This window comes from Camellia sinensis, chromosome 11 (genome assembly GCF_055761805.1).
Source record: "Camellia sinensis isolate YWXY chromosome 11, ASM5576180v1, whole genome shotgun sequence".
Taxonomy (NCBI): Eukaryota; Viridiplantae; Streptophyta; class Magnoliopsida; order Ericales; family Theaceae; genus Camellia; species Camellia sinensis.
Genome location: NC_138971.1, coordinates 124049185 through 124067875, shown reverse-complemented (window position 1 = coordinate 124067875; position 18691 = coordinate 124049185). Strand labels below are relative to the sequence as shown.

Here is an 18691-nt window from a genome sequence, read left to right as displayed (position 1 = left end):
CGTCACTGGGACCCCGTGCAATCTCACTATGTCCTGAATATACAAGTCGGCGAGATGATCTACCGAATCTCTCACGCGCATAGGAATGAAGTGCGCCGACTTAGTCAACCGGTCTATAACCACCCAAATGGCATCACTACCCCACTGAGTCCTCGGAAGACCTACAACGAAGTCCATAGTGACATGCTCCCACTTCCACTCGGCAATAGGCAAGGGTTGCAGCAAACCCGCTGGCCTCTGATGCTCGGTCTTCACTTGCTGGCAAGTAAGGCACTTCGATATGAAAACAGCCACATCTCTCTTCATATCCCGCCACCAAAACTGGCGACCCAAATCCCGATACATCTTAGTGCCTCCCGAATGCACCGCAAGGCGTGAATGATGGAACTCTCGGAGTACTTCCTCTCGGCAAGACTCCGGCACAAACAAACGGTCTCGGTATCTCACACTCTGGTCGAGATACACCGTCAAACCCTTCTCAACTTTCCCACTGGAGATCTTCTCTCGGAAGGACTCTACCTCAGGGTCACCTCTCTGTGCCTCTAATACTCAGGTCACAAGTGTAGGTTGTGCAACAACAGAAAACAAGGCTGCAGCCTCAACAGATTCGCCCAGTAGCAAATCGAACTCGCCAAGTGCACCCAACATCTCCCATTCATGGATGACTATACAAGCCACATCACTAATGGATTTCCTACTAAGGGCATCGGCCACAACATTGGCCTTCCCCGGGTGATAGTGCAACTCAAAATCATAGTCCTCAATGAACTCCATCCATCTCCTCTGCCTCAAATTCAAATCCCTCTGTGTAAACAGATACTTCAAACTCTTGTGGTCCGAGAACACCTTGAACCTCTCACCATAAAGGTAGTGCCTCCAAATTTTCAAGGCAAAGATCACTGCTGCTAGCTCTAGGCCATGTGTAGGGTAATTCTTCTCGTGTATTTTCAACTGACGTGAGCCATAAGCTACTACTTTCCCCTCTTGCATCAACACACAACCTAAACCCTCTCGTGAGGCAACACAATAAACTGCATAACCCAACCCTCTCTCCGGAATAATCAAGACCAGAGCGGTGGTCAATCTAACCTTCAACTCTTGGAACGACTTTTCGCAAGTCTCACTCCACACAAATTTGACCCATTTTCGCGTCAATCTAGTCAACGGCGAAGCTAGCCTGGAGAAATCTTTCACAAACCGACGGTAATACCCAACTAATTCCAGAAAACTACGGATCTCAAGCACACTCTTAGGTTGTGTCCAATCTTGCACTGCCTCTACCTTGGATGTATCAACAGACACCCCTTCCCCGGATACCACATGGCCTAAGAATTTGACCTCTCCTAGCCAGAACTCACACTTCCCAAACTTGGCATACAGCCTATGGGCTCTAAGCAACTCAAGCACCACTCTCAAGTGTTCCTCGTGCTCCTCCTCAGAAGGCGAATAGATAAGAATGTCGTCCACAAAAACGACTACAAATCGATCCAAGAATTCTCGGAAGATCCGGTTCATCAAGTCCATAAAGACTGTCGGTGCATTGGTAAGCCCGAATGGCATCACCAGAAACTCATAATGGCCATACCGCGTACGGAATGCCGTCTTAGGAATATCCTCCTCCCTGACCCTCAACTGGTGGTAACCCGATCTCAAGTCTATCTTAGAGAAACAACGGGAACCCTTCAACTGGTCAAACATATCATCTATACGGGGTATAGGGTACTTATTCTTGACCGTAGCCCGATTCAACTTCCGGTAGTCCATACATAGTCTCAAGGCACCATCTTTCTTTTTAGCAAAGAGGGCCGGTGCTCCCCACGGTGAAACACTAGGGCGAACAAAACCCTTATCTAGCAATTCCTGCATCTGAATCTTCAACTCACTCAACTCGGTTGGGGCAAAACGATAAGGTGCCATAGAAATCGGCGCTGTGTCGGGCACTAAATCAATAGAGAACTCTATCTCTCGGTGAGGTGGCAAACTAACGAGATCCTCGGGAAAAACATCCGAATACTCACAAACCACCCTCGGCAATACAATCTGGGTCTCATCACACTCACCACTCAAAAAGCTAGCAAGTAGACCACTAAGCTCACTCTACCCTCGCGGATCATACAATGGTGGCAATACACTACCAACCCGATCCCCCAAGAAATGGAAACACTCCCCGCTCAAGGTACAAACAGTGACCCTCTGGCGGTAGCAATCAATAACAGCCCGGTATGACGATAGCCAGTCCATACCCAAAATAACATCAAAACCCTTCATGGGCATGACAACAAAAGGAAAATGAAGCCTATGATCGGCGACCTCTATATCACAACCTCTAACACCTTGTTTCTAGGTCAACTCACCACCAACAGGCGATACTACACATATAGGAGATGCTAACTGTGCCAACTCCAATTCCAAAACAGTGACCCTCTGGCAGTAGCAATCAATAACAGCCCGGTATGACGATAGCCAGTCCATACCCAAAATAACATCAAAACCCTTCATGGGCATGACAACAAAAGGAAAATGAAGCCTATGATCGGCGACCTCTATATCACAACCTCTAACACCTTGTTTCTAGATCAACTCACCACCAACAGGCGATACTACACATATAGGAGATGCTAACTATGCCAACTCCAATTCCAAAACAGATGCAAATGCAGTAGATACAAAAGAATGAGATGCACTCGTATCAATCAATACACTAGCAACCGAGTTGCAAAACAGAAAGGTACCACTCACTACGGATGGAGCCGGTACTAGGTCCTGCGCGGTAACAGCATACACGCGCCCTGTAGGCCCCTGATCCAACTGCTCACCCCTTGGAGCATACGACTACTGCACAGACTGGAACGACGAAGCCCCCTGATTGGCCCTCGAGGCCTGCACAAACTGAGATGGCTGAAAACCCTGCGTTTGCCAAGAACCAGGCGTGCCCGAAGTGGCACTCAACTGTGGGCAAAACCTCTTCAGGTGCCCAGGCTGACCACACTGATAACAAGACAAGGGCTGGCCCCTACCCTGACTCTGGATCGGCGGTCTAGCTGAAGATGAAGCAGCTCTCTGACTTCCTCCCCTCTGTGGGCAAACTGAAGCCTTGTGGCCCAACTGACCACACTTGTAACAGGTGAATTCCCCCTGATTACCTCTCCCCGAGCCTGTACTCGGCACTGGAAAGGTCGACCTAGTAACACCACCCTGAGACTGCTGAGGGTTAGCACCCCTCTGTCTCCTGCCATCACCCTGACCATCTTGGCTCCTCTTGGAGCCTCTCTGTCCCTCCTCTTCCTGCATCATGATCCTCATATGGGCTGCAACATCAACCAAGCGCCCATAATCTCGGATCATCGAACCTCCAACCCTTATCTTGAGGCCACGCCTCAACCTCTTCTCGAACTCAATACAACGGCGTTCCTCGGACGCCACAAGTTCAGGTGCGAACCTGGACAAGCTAGTGAAAGCAGCCTCATACTCGGCTACTGAAGAACTCAACTGCAAAGGCTGACAGAACTGGTCTCCCAGCTTCTCTCTGACTGCTAGAGACAAATACTTCTTCTGAAAAGCCTCCACAAAAGCCTCCCAAGTGCCAGCAATATGGCCCCTCATGTATTTCCACTACTGACCCGCACCCCCTTTAAGTTGGAAGGATGCCAAGGTCACTTTCAACACTCCGTCCTCGATGCCAAGCATCTCGAACGTCTTACTCATTTGCTCGAACCACTCATCAGCCTTTAGTGGCTCCTTCGGATCCCAAATAAACTCATCCGGGTTAGACCAGAAGAACTCCCTTTTCAAGAAGGAAGGCCCTGCCTCAACAACCTGGGCCTGAACTGGAGCCTGAACCGGATTCTCAGCTCAGAAAATACCCACAGACTCCCTCAAAGCATCGGCTATCCCTCGGGCTAAAGCGCCCATAGCCTCCTGACCTGCTGCCTCGGCCACATTGGCCTCGCCAACCCCCTCCTGCTGTGTCGGAATATCATTCGGTAAAGGCATCTCCTGCCTACCACGTCTACCACGTCCTCGACCTGACATCCTAATAAAGGTAATGAAGAACGTCAGCACATTCATAAGTGTGCCAAAACTAAACACTCGCGTCCTAATACATGGACAACGGTAATTCACTCCACGTAAGCACATAAACACATAAGCCCTTCCGAATTTCATTTCCGGATAATGATAGTCCCGAGGCGTTACTAGAGTTCCGGTTAGAAACAGCATTGATCAAGTGCTTTTTCAACAAGACTCACAGAAACCCAAGGATCCAATCAACATCCTAGAAACTAAATCCCATACCCAAGTAGTCACATAAACATGTTATCAAATAAACACATAATGTCACACATAAGTCTCCAACAAGCGAGACAAACCCATTGTGATACTAATCACTTCCCACGTACCCAAAGTATTCAAACCCGGTACGCTCTGATACCAAGTTGTAACACCCTCAAAATAATAACATTAAAACCTATGAACTTAGACATGCATTGGTATAAAAGATAAATATTCTTCTATTCATCAGAGTAGTTCCTTACAAAAGTATTACATGTTAACAACAAAAGCAAATGCCCTACGGGCTTACAGCTTTCCAAGTTAACACTTGGTTACAAAAAGGAGAGTACAAACTCAATACATATTAAGCCCTTGGCTTGAATTTACATGTAATACATCAAAAGAAAGTAAACAAAACAATCTGTCTGCCTCTAGCGTCCCAAGCTATGTCCTTGGAGGTGGCATGCTACCTGTACCTGAAAATGATGTCCCATAAAGGGTGAGCCACAGCCCAGTAGAAATACACTAAACCAGCCATGAACAATGACTAAAAGATTATCAGTTGATAGATGGCCAACACAGATACATCCACATATATCACATTTCGATTTCATAACATAAGGTCCATGTTACATTTCATTTCTCATTTCTTTTCCAACTTGGAGTTTGAAAACAAGGTTCAATACCTAGCCAAATAACTTAATGAGGTTTAGACTCATCTTTAAAACACTTTCAAAATTCATGAGGGATACATATTTTAATGCTGCATCAATAACACTTAAACCATTCCCACACTTTGCGAAAGATACACATTTTGGTGCTGTATCAACATAACATAGAATCACTTCTATACTTTACAAATGATAACGATATACATTTTAGTGCTATATCAAATCAATTCAAACACTTCCATAATCAACACTTGATACACATTGTAGTGCTGTATCAATGTTACACAAAATCCGATTTTGAGGTCCATCCCCTATCTCCTCCCACACAACACATGTATATAAACATAGATCATATACAATCAATCAATACATAGAATTAATGTATTATTCCAGTCGCTATATTCAATAGCATACTCAATCAATTAGTTTTAGTTTGCCTAATCATCATGCAGTGTCTGCAACAAGCAAGACTATCCTCCCCCGATTGCCCAAAGCAGTTATTTCTATACTGAAAATAAATGCACCAAATGGATATATAATCAACATTTCAACTAGGTGAGCGATGAACGAATCAAACTACACCCTTTAATCCCATACACATCCAATTCCAACATTCTCAACTTAATTCCTCTTTTCTTCAAATTAATTATACCAATTAATTCATCAATGTAATTAGAGCATTTCCCATAATTAACATCACAACTCTAAAGTTCCATTTCTACCAATAGACCAATATTGATCTCATTTCTCTATGCCAAACATGCATATAAGTTTATATAAACAAAACCCCAACTTTTGTAAAATTACACAAAGGCCCAAACTTTCTCAAAATTACCCAACAACCCCCAACTCATCAAAATGCTAAAATTTAAAGACAAAACTCATGAGAAGGAGTAGGATATCCCTACCTCGTAGTTAGAGCTCAAATGGGCAAATTAAAGAAAACCAAAATGCTCCAAAATCAAAGATTCACGGATCAAAATGGAGCCCTCGACAATCCACACCCTTTTTACAAAGGCCGGAGGATAGAGGGACACTCTAACTAGATCAAACCCTAGAGAGAAAGGAGTTTCTAGAGAGAGGAGCTCTCAAAATAGCTTTTTAGAAAGTAAGAGAGAGAGAGAGAGAATGTAAAAAGTGATTTTAAAAAGCCCAACTGCCGACTGATATACGACATTCCCGCTCGAGCGGAGAACACAACACTCGAGCGTCAAGAACAAAAAACTAGGTACGCTCGAGCGCAAGAAGGCCCGCTCGAGCGCCAACACACAAGAATAAAGTACATCCGCTCGAGCGCGAAAACCAGTCCGCTCGAGCGTAGATTTCCCCCTCCCAAAACTTACCCCAAAAAGTACTACCCGCTCGAGGGCCAAAGCACCTGCTCGAGCGCTACCGCTCGAGCGTAAAGAAACCCGCTCGAGCGTAAAAATCACACCCGCAAAAGTTTTGTAGGGACACGAAAAACTGGGAGTGTGCAATCTCCGCTCGAGCGCAACAAGGCCCGCTCGAGCGCAACCACCAAAAACCTGACAACAAGATTTCAGACTAAGGTTCAACCCACCTGTTCGAAACATGCCCAACACATCCTAGAACTCAAACAAATGGAATTAAAGGATGACAACAAGATAGATACAACTACCAACTCCACGGAACCGAGTCCGGAATACAACAGAACAGTAAAGGGACAACCGGGATCGCTATAGATTTTATGATTGAATATAATACTGAAGTTTCTTTCTTTTAATACTTAGCAAATTATTACAAAAAAGTAAACACAATCACAAAACATAAATGGAAAACTTCTCCTAATACTACTGTTAGTTCTAGTCATCCTCCTTTATCTACCATAATCATTGAACACTAAGGATCTGAAGTCCCAGCCTCTCCTTTTAAGTTGCCTGGTACTGACCCTGAAATCAAAACAGTTATTGAACAAAATAATTATACTAATCAATGTTTAAAAACTATTGGTAAACAATTAGATAAGATAGAAACCAATTTAGAAGATTATTCGGCTAACACTACTTCAGCTAAACAATCTTTAGATCAAGCTTTGCTTAATTTACCTAGTAACCGTTCCAAAAGAACTAGTTTAGTAACTCACGATAATTCTACTGTTAAAGCTATTGAACAATTATTTACTAAATTAACTACTACTAAGAAAGTCTCTCCCTCTATTGAAAAAGGTCTTACTGTATTAAATCAACAACAACCTACTTTAGAAAATGTTTCTACTCACTCTGAAACTGATACAACTGACAATGAAATTAATCTATTAACTCAAGAATTTCAATCCACTAATCTTATAAACTTCATTATCCTAAACCTAATCCTACATCTCTTACAAAAAATTAGTATTCTCGACCTACTCCTCCTGATCTCCAATATGAAGAAACTAATCTTAATAATCAATTCTCTGTGTTTGCTAAAAAATTATACGAATGGAATATTGATGGTCTTAGTGAAGATCAAATACTTCAAAAATTAAATCATTTATCTATGGTGTCAAATAGCTATCTTAGTAACTACCCTGATTATTCTCAACCTAAAACTGTTTCCTTAATCACCTCTGGTTTTACCGGTATGCTCAAATCTTGGTGGGAAAAATACCTTACTGACGATCAAAGAGAATCAATTTTACATGCTAATCAAAAAGATGAAAATGATTTACCAATCTTTGATGAAACTATTGGTTATTATAAACCTGATGGAATTAACACATTAATCTATACTATAGTCAGACATTTCATAGGAACTCCTACTAATATATATTTTCGCATACATGATCAACTTAGTAACCTTACTTGTCCAACATTAAGTGATTTTCGATGATATAAAGATGTATTTACCTCTAGAGTTATGTTAAGAGAAGAATGTATTAAATCTTTTTGGAAAGAAAAATTCATTAATGGCTTACCTAGTCTTTTTGCTCACAAAATTAGAGATGTTCTTAGTCAACCTACTAGTGTTATTGAATATGATAATTTAACTTATGGTGATATAATTAGCACTATTCAAAAAGAAGGATTAAGAATGTGTATTGATCTTAAACTTAGTCACAAAGTTGCTAAAGATAAACATAAAGCTAAATATGAATTAGGTAATTTCTGTGAACAATACGGTTTACCTTCTGTAGCACATTCTCGACATAGAAAACAGAAGCATACTAAACATAAATCCTCTTACAAATATTCTAATAAATACAAAAAGAATTATTCACCTTCTAAATCCAATGATAAATTTTATACTAAACCCAAAAAGAAATATTATAAAAAATCACATTGAAAATCTAAATCTAATAAAGATATTACTTGTTACAATTGTGGTAAAAAAAGGTTATTATTCTAATAAATGTAAAGAAAAACAAAAATTAAAAGATAAGGTTAATCAACTTCAAATCAATGATGAATCAAAAAATCAATTATTTGAAATCTTTCAATTAAACCAATCTGCTAGTAATTCCTCATCTGATAATCTTACAACTCCATCTGATTGCCATTCACCAAGTGAAGATTCTGATAACAATATTAAATTAGGATGTAATGATGTTTGTTGTAAACCAGTTAAACAAATCACAGTTCTTACTAAACAAAATCAAGAAGAAACTGCTCTTATTGAATTAATTAGCTGTTTCGAATATCCAGAATTAAAACAAAAATATACTAATAAATTAAAATCCTTATTAACTAATAAAGATACAAAACCTAAGTTTGATAAACCAATTATTAGTTTATCCAAAACCTTAGAAAGATTTAAAATTAAACAAAAAGAATTTACACTACAAGATTTACAATATGAAATCTATCAGATTAAACAAAATATTAAAGAATTACAAAGTAAAGATAGAGCATTAGAAGATGAAATTATTACATTAAAACTTAATAAAAGTTTAGAAAATTTCCAAGACAACAATGCTAAATTTCCTAATGAATCTGAACATGAATCTGATGATCATACTAACCCTGATAATCTCTTGTTTGATAATCGATCACATCAATCTCAATCTCATAATCTTGATGATAAACGATTAAATCTTATTAATAAAATTCATATTCAAAAATTGTATTCAAAAGTTAAATTAGTTATTGATGATTTTGAATTAAATATTATTGCTTTAATTGATACTGGTGCTGATCTTAATTGTATTCAAGAAGGATTACTCCCTACTAAATATTATGAAAAATGTCGTGAAAAATTAACTTCTGCTAATGGTAGTAAAATGCATATTAAACATAAATTACCCAAAGTTCATATATGTCAAAATAATGTTTGTTTTAAAACCTCCTTTGTTTTAGTCAAAAATATGACTGATAAAGTTATTTTAGGTACACTATTTATATTTTTATTATATCCATTTACCACCTCTAGTGATGGAATAACTACTCATGTTTTAGGTCAACCTATTACTTTTAAATTTTTATCTCCACCTGAAATGCTAGAATTAAATCAATTAAAAAACTGTTCTATTTCTCAATCTATTAATCGATTAACTTGTCAGTTACGTTTTCTCAAAGAAGAAGTCAATTATAAACGCATTGAACAACAATTAACTGATCCTGTTGTTATATCTCAAATTGAAGAATTTAAATTAAAATTAGAAACAACTGTTTGTTCTACTTTACCAATTGCCTTTTGGCATAGAAAAAAACATGTAGTCACTTTACCATACATTAAGAATTTTAATGAAAGACAAATTCCTACTAAATCTCGACCTATTCAAATGAATCATGAATTAGTTGAAATGTGTAAAAAAGAAATCAATGAACTATTAAAAAATCGAATTTTTAGTCCTAGTAAATCACCATGGTCTTATCCTGCTTTTTATGTTAATAAAAATGCTAAATTAGAACGAGGTGTCCCTCGCTTAGTCATCAATTATAAACCATTAAATAAAGTTTTAGAACGGATTCGATATCCTATTCCTAATAAAAAAGACTTAATCAAAAGACTTAGTCAAGCTGTTATTTTTAGTAAATTTGATTTAGAAAGTGGTTTTTGGCAAATACAGATTCATCCTAAAGATAGATATAAAACTGCATTTACTACACCTTTTGGTCACTATGATTGGAATGTCATGCCGTTTGGATTAAAAAATGCTCCTAGTAAATTTCAAAATATAATGAATGATATTTTTAATCCATTTAGTCATTTTTCCATCGTTTACATTGATGATATACTTATTTTCTCTAAATCCATTCATGAACACTGGAAACACTTTATTGCATTCTTTTATACTATTAAGAGTCATGGTCTGGTTATTTCTGCTCCTAAGATTAAATTATTTCAAACCAAAGTCCGATTTTTAGGATATGATATTCACCAAAATACTATTCTACCTATTAGTCGATCCATTGAGTTTGCGTCTAAGTTTCCTGATGAAATTTTAGATAAAACCCAATTACAACGCTTTTTAGGATCACTTAATTACATTGCTGAATTTTACAAAGACCTTAGGAAAACTTGTCAACTCTTGTTTTATAGGTTAAAAGACAATCCTCCTCCTTGGTCTCCTACTCATACTGCTATTGTTAAACAAGTTAAACACTGTGTCAAGTCTCTTCCTTGTCTTGGTATTCCTATTGAGAATTCATTCAAAATTATTCAAACTGATGCCTCTGATATTGGCTATGGTGGCATCCTTCTTCCGAAAATTACTCCTCAGTCATCTGAACAAATTGTTCGTTATCATTCTGGTGTCTGGAATAAAGCACAAAAGAATTATAGTACTATTAAACAAGAAATTTTATCTACTGTTTTATGTATTAGTAAATTTCAAGATGATATTTAAAATCAAAATTTTTTACTTCGTGTTGATTGTAAATCTGGTAAGTATGTTTTAGAAAAAGATGTTCAAAATCTTGCTAGTAAGCAAATTTTGCCCGATGGCAATCTATATTAAGTATTTTTTATTTTGACATTGAATATATTCCTGGTTGTCAAAATTCTATTCCTGATTTTCTTACCAGAGAATTTTTACAGGGTGAATAATAATGCCTATTTCCTCTATTTCATCCCATAAACAGAAAATTAAACATTACAAATCCCTGATTAAGCATACTGCTCGTCGCCTTGCCTTTCTCAAATCAACCCATTTACCTACTAAAAGAACCTAGTACATACAATTTCATCGGATTAAAGCTCAGAAACAACAACTTGCTCATTATATTAACTGTTTACATGAACATACTGATCAATTAGATATCCTCAGTGGATGCTAATTTATCTCCTCTATTTCATAGATGTCTTGTCCACGGCTTGCTTCCAAAGCCTTGGTTCCATCTAGTCAACCGTTTGTTCCTCCTCCGTTGGAGTTAGTCACCAAATACCATCCTGCTAAATTGGTTAACCGTTACCAAATTCTTGGTAACATTCCTAAACCTAGTTATACATCTGCTTTGGCTAATGATCCTTTTGCTTCATCTGGTCAAGCCGTTACTCCATACCCTCCTAATCCTATTAAATCAGCCCCGATCTAATTATGTTAAATCCACCACTACTAATCTCTTTTTCAAAGAACCTAGTCACCCAAAGAGTCATATTGTTCATGATCTGGTTAAATCTTATTTCCCTCCTGGATGGCATTTTATTCCTCTTCATCTAGAAAAAACAATTACTTTCTATAAAGACATCCTGTTCAACCATCAGTCCATTGTGATTAAACCCATTTATGATCGCACTTACACAAGTAAAATTGTGTACCATTCACTCTATATTCACAATTTTGTTTCTCTGGTTGATTGGGGTTCTCCTTACCAACTACAAGATTTGTCGGGTCATTCAATTCAATATAATTACTATGATTACATTGATTCTTGGTTCAAAGTCCTCTTTTATCAAAATGAGTCAAACAGTCACTCTTGGTTTCTTCAGTTTGATCAAAAGTTCAAATCCGAGTTACCTACCTGGTTTCTGCGATGGTGGACTCAGTATGGCGCCATTTCAGAAATCTTCCCATTTGTAATTATGGACCAAGTCAATTACTTCTCCATTGTTTTCTCATTCACTCCTCGACAAAGGAAATTCCCGCCATTGCTTATTTTTATATCCAAATACAAAATCCCTTGGATATTCAAATGGCAATATGGTATTTCTGATGATGTTATTTACTGTCAACACATGGTTAAATGGTGGGATAATTTCAAAATTCCACGCATCATTGAAATTGTTCAAACTGAATTCCCAATCAGCATACATGCTCCAACTCCTGCTATGGTTAAAGCTTAGTAGATCCCAGCTGCTCCATTAACACAAGGAAGTCAACTTCCTCCAGTCAATCTTGGAAGCCCAGCATCCAGTTCTTCCAAGCCCAAGTCATCCAAGTCAAAGATTAAGTCCAAGTCAGCAAAGCCCATCACTGATCAGCCCAAATCAAAGGAAAAATCCAAGTCCAAGGTTAAGTCCAAATCCAAGTCAAGTCAGATTCGGATAATAGTGATTCAGAAGAAAGTTCAGACAGTTCAAACTCTTCCGAAGGTTCAACTACTCAAAATCCATATGGACCCGAATTTCAAGATGCTCAGGATCCATATGCCTAGTCACTTGTTCAACTTATCAACATTGGATTCTATATAGCTATAATTATTAGCTTCAATCAATACTCATTTTTTGAGAAAAGCTGCTGATATATATATATATATTGATTCCCTCAGTCACATAGCGATGAATAGTAAAAAAGTCAACTTTACTGTTCACTATTCATCAAAAAGTCAACATTACTATTCCTCATTCATCATGATTCATCCAACCGACAAATTCAGCACAGTAAAAAGCAGCCATCAACTTTAGTCACCCACCGAAAGCAACAGACAGCGCAACAGACAGCTCCCATGTGCTCCTGATGCTCCTTTCAAGTTAGAATCATTCACTCACAAGGCTAACAGTAGTCACTCACAAGGCTAACAGTAGTCTCTTTTGATTATAAAAGGGCCTATTCAGTCAAGAATAAAGCAGAGTTAGGAAAAATTGAGAGCATTCCTTCCTCGAGAAAATAGTTGTATTTGTAATTTTATATTTTCAAAAATTATTTTCAAGTTATGTATTTTGAAGAACTGCTTGCTTCATTCCAGTAAACAATTGTAAGTTTTAATGTTTTAAATATTAAGTTTTATTTAAGTTATTTACTCTTTTGTGCTTTATTCCAGCCTAACATCGCTAAAAGTGCATCCAGAAAAGTCAAAATTGATTTTTAGCAACCAATTTTCAAAAATGTTGCTAAAAGTGACAATTAGCGACCAAATTTTTACTGTCACAAAATGTTTGATTTTGCAGAACTAAACATTTCGTCGCTAATACTTCATCACAAAATGTCCCAATTTGGTTGCGAAATACAAAATAGTGACATTTTTAACAACAATTATTTTTAGTCACTAAAGCATAAATGACCCTGCCATATACTTTCGTCACTAAAAGTCAGTTTAAAAAACATTTCACAACCCTTTAATTTGATAGCTACAAATTCACAAAAAATAAATTTATCATCCAACCATAAAATTAAAAAGAATAAAAAATAAAATAAAAATTGACATTCACACATCAAAGCATTCTATTCCCAAACCATAATGAGTACATAGAAAGTAAAATTTTACAAAAATTTAAACAAACTAAATTACACCTTTAGAAATGGATATATATCTTTTATCCACTAATTCAGTCCTATAAAGCAAAAGTAAAACAATAACATCAATTAAATCATTGTGATAAAAGTTAAAGAACAAGGAGCAAAAACTAATACAAAAACATCGTTGTGGAATTTATAAGAAGCATGCATCCATAAGCTTAATCAAATCAGAAACAAAGCAAATATTAATCTAACCTAGTACAAATATAGGCTAAAAGGAAAGAAGCAAGAAGCACAAAATTGATCTCTCTATGCATCAAAAGAAGCACAACCCAAATCAAAGAGAAGACCAAATATAACCCCAAAAGACAAGAAAATTGATTAAATGGCGAAGAAAAAAATAGAAATAAATTAGAGGTGTTTCTAACTTAATTACCTGGGTTGCCTCAATCTCTAATTCTTGCTTCTGAATGTTGAAGAATAGTGGATGCAGCATGCATAGGAAGAATAAATCTGATTTGTCAAAGAATGACTTGTGGATTTCATGTAACATAAGTATTTCTAGGTTTTTGTTGAAAAGTGTAAGAGAATTTTTGAACAATTTCTTTATTTTCATTTTTTTGATCACATTTATGATGTAAATATTCAGAGTCATTCTTAGATAAATGATAAGCATTGCCAAGTAAAGTAAGCCAACTTGTCAAATAAAGGATAAATGTTTATGAGATATAAATAGAAAATAAAAATAGATTAAAATAAAGGATTCATGATGCATAATCTCTATACACTTTTTGTGCAGCCAGTAGCAATACATGTAGCTGGAAATTTTTCTAACTACCATGATATATAAAAGCAATTAATGTTTGCAATTACTCTAAAAAGGGGTAGAAAGAAATTCCTTATACATTCCAACTGATTCACAAATGAGCATAGGGACCAACTTATGGGAAAAGTAACCCAACTTAAGGGCAATAGTGGCATGAAGCTCTTATCAGAATTATAAGTAAGAGAGAGAGAGAGAGAGAGTAACAAGATCTAACATTTAGAGTATGGTCTGGGCCTTAAATACAAATATGTGACCAGCTCAAAATAATAGAAGTTAACCACTCTGGAAGCAAATGAAAGTGTCAAAAAGGCCTTCTTTGAAACATAATTAAAACACATTACATAGACAAATAATGTAGAAATTGATACAAAGGCAATGCACAAAATAACAAGGACCAACACATGCAGAAAACAAATTCAAAGAGACAAACACATTCATAATCCAATAGAATGAAAGTTCTGCACATGCTTGTTTGAACTCCCCCCCCCCTCCCCCAAAAAAAAAAAAAAAACCTCATTCAAAATCTACAAATGATGTAATCATACCAAAATGAGAAACAAAAACATAAAATTCATTAGTGTTGCTATTATTACCCAATTCTGGCTGGATATTTCTTAAAGTATGTCTTGCATATACTAAAATAAATAAACATAACAAGTCAGCAAACAAAAAATAGTACCATCATCAAACAAGCACTAAAAACTTACAGGATTAGTTAGAGACCAAATATAGAATGGGAGCTCTTTTCCATTTACAAATCCTACAACCTTTTCTCTCTCCCACAAGTTACAAACCCCATTAATATGCAAGTTTTCAATAACCTAAAATCATAAGAAACCTAATTGTAGCATTTTGGGCTTTTCCTTGTACTGCCCAGCATTATCCAAAGGAGAAGAGAACATACAATATGCATAAAGGTTTCCATGAGGTTCCAATATGATTTAGAAGACAAAAGATAACTTTTATGCCACTAAATAATTTAAGCCAGAATGATGTGGGGAGAAAATGCAGGTACCCTCATTTCATATTTATCTGAAATTCTTCCTTTTATATTCTATGGAATTTTCAAAATATATTATTAATTAAATATTGTCTTGCGGACTACATAAAAGAAAACTGGAGATTACCTTCATGTAAAAGGACACCTCAAAAGGACCTTGGCTTCATATTTATTTTGCTTCTTTAGTCTATACTTCTCCTGCAGCACACAAGAATTCAACATATATTTCACATAGACATTATCCTATACTCAAGCACCTAGGAGAACCTCACTTGTGAGAATGATGTTTTCTTCTCAAAAGTTGCATTGTTAGCAATGAAAGTTTGGACTATTTCATCCCTTATGCACCCTGTCTGCATCAAAGCTATACATTAGCCAAAAAAAATTATACAGAAACATCCAAAAAATACAAATGATGGCTAATAGCCACATAGCATAACAATAAATTTAGAGACAAATATTTATTTCTGGTTGGCACAAATGAATGGGCTAATTTTACATCAAAAGTCAAAAAATTATTTGGATTGGTAAATCATTTATAATTTGTTTGTCCAATTTGAATATAATACCCCAATCAAAATGGAAGAATTATTCCAGCAACTCAAGCACTAAAGATTCTCTTCCTATCAGAATTACCAACAAAAAGATGTGACAAGATGTAGGATATAACTAGGCACCTATTTCAAGAGAACATTGGTAGAACGAATGAGCTTGTTGCATTTTTGTAGACAAATAAAGAACTTAAACATAATGAGAGCCCTATTCCATTCACTTCTTATATGATTAATTGGTGTAGTATTGACTAGAAATCTAATAATATTTTCACAACAGATAAACTAACATTATTAAATCTAATATGCATTTCCACACCAACAAAAGCCATGTATTTCCAATGGAAAGCCAAACCAACGAAACTCATGCATTTCCAATCTTAAGAAATCGCTATTAGTAGGGGCCCACTATGTGTGACCTCCTCATCATTAAATTAAACATAGATAACACACAATATTCTCTATGGACCAAATCCAAAGAAGTTGCAACTCCAAATGTTTGTACAAAGTATATTATTGACAATAACATACTAAAGTAATTTTAAACATATGGCGTGGAAACATAAAAATGCATGAAATAAATAAAACACCAAACACAATTCATGTATTGCAATATAACATTAGTAAATTGCTTTTAAAATAAATGTTTATGACTGGAATTTATTTGATAAAAACAACAAAATCTGATTTTTTTTATACAGAAATTGAGAGTAAAATTAATGAAAAATCAGAAAAAGTTAGATCATATACTTGAGATGCCATCTTGAAGTCTGAATTGGTCATTTACTGAGGGATTCAAGAGGCCAATTCAGCAAGGTTTACGTTTACGGAGGTATTCAAGAGGCCGATTCAGCAAGTTTTATGGAAGAAGATGGAGTCAGATGCAGAAATCGAGACCCTGCTAATCTCCTTGTACCGATTCATCTTCTCTTCCAGTTCACAGATCCAAACACCTACACATTAAAAAATATTTCAAAACCAATCTGCTATAGACATACATATATATGCCATATATATATATATATATATATATTAGAGAGAGAGAGAGAGAGAGGCTTGAGCAAACTGGTGCAGAAACGAATAGGGAGAGAGGATAGATCTGTGTTGGAGTATGAGATCGATCATGAAGATAAGATCGATTGAAGCTGAAGATCTTAGATCTCCATTGGAGTCCTAGACGATTGAAGCTGAAGATCTTAGATCTCCATTGGAGCCCTAGACAGAGAGAAAAGAGAACAGATCGAGAGCATGCATTTGACAAATTAGGGCGAGAGGATGAGATTTTATTTGCCTATTACTGAGACGACCAAAATATTTGGTCTCCAAGAGTCTTCACACATTAGCAACCAAATTAAGTGGTCTCCAGCTCTTAATCATATCAAACACGGGGATCAATTGGTCAAATGAAAGTGTAACTTTTTTTCCCCCTGGTAACACATATCATAAAGGAATACGGTGTGTTTGTATTACTTTCTCTTAAAATTTATTTTTGTCCCTAAATGATGGCTTTTAGAGACCAAATTCAATTGGTCTCTAAATATTAGTCTCTAAATCACTATTTTCTTTAAGTGAGAGATCCATAGGGCATGTGTATGCTGTTACTACACCAGATCTATTACTAGCATCTTCTGTAGTGAGAGGTAACTTTTGTTATACAACTCTATTGTCAATGTGTTGATTGATACTGGTGCATCTCATTCTTTTATTTCGTCTGCATTTGCATCAGCATTAGGGCTAGAAGTGGCTCGGTTAGCATCTCCGCTCAGGATAGAGTCACCTGTCGGTCGTAAGGTTGTCTTGGACCGGGGATGTCGAGGTTGTGAGATAGAAGTTTCCAGTCGCCGACTTCCTTTTACTTTCGTGTTGTTAGACATGTCGGGGGTTTCGATGTCATCTTAGGCATAGATTGGTTGTCTTCATACCGTGCCATTATAGATTGTTACCATCAAAGAGTTATGGTGTGCACCTCGAGTGGTGACTATTTTTATTTCCTAAGGGACCAAGCTGATAGAGTTTTATCGCCAGTGTATGATTCACATGGTTGGGGCGAGCTCAATTGCCTCTTTTTAACTTTCTTGATTAAAGAGAGTGATGTGGTCCGAGTTGATTTGCCAAGGGTAGTTTGTAAATATCTAGACATTTTTTTCCAAAGTCCTTACTAGTTTGCCACCTCACCAGGAGATTGAATTCTTTATTGACTTAGTGCCCGACACGACACTGATTTCCATGGCTCTGTATAGTTTGCACCTACTGAATTAGGTGAGTTGAAGATTCAACTCTAAAAACTGTTAGATAAGGGCTTTATCTGCCCTAGTACATCATCTTGCGAAGCACTGACTTTCTTTGCTAAGAAGAAATATGGCACATTGCAACTGTGCATCGATTACCGAAAGTTGAACCAGGTAATTATTAAGAACAAGTACCCATTACCTCAAATAGATGATTTGTTTGACCAATTGAAGGGGTCTCGTTGCTTTTCTAAGATTGATTTAAGATCGGGTTATCACCAGTTGAGGGTGAAGGGTGAGGATATTCAGAAAATAGCATTTCGTACGCAGTATGGCCATTATAAGTTCTTAGTGATGCCTTTTGGGTTAACCAACACATCGGCATGGTTTATGGATTTGATGAATCGAATCTTCCATGAGTTCTTAGACCGTTTTGTGATTGTCTTTGTTGACAACATCCTGATCTACTCACCCTCAGAGGAGGAAGACATGGAACACTTACGAATCGTACTTGAGTTACTTACAGCACACCATTTATATGCTAAGTTTAGGAAGTAAGAATTCTGGCTAAAAGAAATGAAGTTCTTAG

The 18691-nt window shown here is 36.7% G+C and overlaps 1 non-coding gene across 4 annotated transcripts; it reads right to left on the bottom strand.

Moving 5' to 3' along the window:
- Positions 1 to 12600: 12600 nt before the first annotated feature.
- LOC114299449 (uncharacterized) lies at positions 12601 to 17212 on the bottom strand. 4 transcript variants are annotated; one of them, XR_014344460.1, is made up of 6 exons: positions 16941 to 17212; positions 16625 to 16827; positions 15596 to 15676; positions 15451 to 15521; positions 13934 to 13963; positions 12751 to 12867 (listed from the first exon to the last, which is right to left on the bottom strand). It is a non-coding gene; the product is annotated as an uncharacterized LOC114299449 (transcript). The 4 variants fall into 4 exon arrangements; XR_014344458.1 differs by lacking the exon at positions 13934 to 13963 and having other exon boundaries at positions 12601 to 12867; XR_014344461.1 differs by lacking the exons at positions 12751 to 12867; positions 13934 to 13963 and adding an exon at positions 13448 to 13592.
- Between the last annotated feature and the right edge of the window lie 1479 nt (positions 17213 to 18691).